The 1198-nt window shown below is 33.4% G+C and overlaps 1 non-coding gene across 1 annotated transcript; it reads left to right on the top strand.

Annotated features, from left to right (window-relative positions):
• The first annotated feature begins 469 nt into the window (after positions 1–469).
• LOC147485321 (U5 spliceosomal RNA) lies at positions 470–585 on the top strand. The gene has a single exon (XR_015203443.1). It is a non-coding gene; the product is annotated as a U5 spliceosomal RNA (small nuclear RNA).
• Positions 586–1198: the final 613 nt, after the last annotated feature.

Raw genomic sequence — 1198 nt, 5'->3', positions numbered from 1 at the left:
ATTTAAAAAACAAAATCAACAGTATCTTTTGCAAGGAACTCCGAGGATTTAATTTCAGTTAAATCTCAAGTAATTAAACTCTTGTGTGCGAATTTGTTTTATCAAACTCTGACCAAACAATCAACCACTCTACCTCAATAACCCAACCATGTGTAGGAAAATTTGATGCAACTTTCAAGTCCAGTCACTCTAGACTTAGATATTTAATTGGGGGGCAGTGTTTTGTGAGTAGTCCATCGACACCTAAACCTGTTGGGCTCCCACGACGACCCAAGCTTATTATGAGAACTTCATTTCAGGGTCTAAGACCAGGGTTGGGTCAGGTTATAGATTTCAACTCAACCTCACTGCTGCAAAATCAGGTACACGTTAAAGGTTTTAGTCTCATATCAAGCAACTGAAACTATGAAAAGTTTGAGCCAAGAACCACTTATGTAAAGTTGCAGCTAAGAAAGGTCTAAACACAGGCAGTTACCCGATGAGCATAGAGCGAACTATTCTTTCACCTTTTACTAAAGAATACCATGTACTCGTCGAATAAAGCATAATACTCCTATTTTTGAAGGGATTTCCTTTTGGAATCCCACCAACTCAAGCTAAAATGTTGCTAATGGAGAAGTGTTTATATGCAACTTTCAGTGCTTTGATGCTGCTAGTGTGTGAGATCAATGGAATTATTTTTGTAATTGTTTTATGAAAACTCATAAACTGCAGATAATGTGATAAACATGTGTGGGTACACAAACATTGTTTTAAAACTATTTTTTAAGTAAATTTGAGTTTGTGGTTTATCGTTTAAGAGAAACAGAATATATGGTATAACTTGTTACAGATTACCAAAATCTCAAATTTTTTGGTCTATTGGTTCATTAAGCTATAACCAACATAACTAACTACTTAGTAGGTTTAGTAGCATTTCTCAAAAGAATTAAACAGTTGATGATACCAAATTTGAAATGGAGAGTATCTATAACTATGTATTTTTTTTTTTTTACAAATGTAGGATCTTCAAAAACTTACATTGAGTATTTGATTGCTTTAACAACATCTTATTGCAGGGAGGAAGTCATTGACTGCAACTTCTTTGTTCTCATTCTTCTCATCTTTGTTAAAGCAATGAGTTAAGGAAATAAAGATTATATGTGCTTACAAATAAATACTTCACTGCAATATATATTAGCTATGTGAAATCAACTTA

Source organism: Coptis chinensis, chromosome 7, assembly GCF_015680905.1.
Source record: "Coptis chinensis isolate HL-2020 chromosome 7, ASM1568090v1, whole genome shotgun sequence".
Classification (NCBI taxonomy): Eukaryota; Viridiplantae; Streptophyta; class Magnoliopsida; order Ranunculales; family Ranunculaceae; genus Coptis; species Coptis chinensis.
Note: the sequence above shows the minus strand (reverse complement) of the source record. Positions and strands in the feature narration are given on the sequence as shown.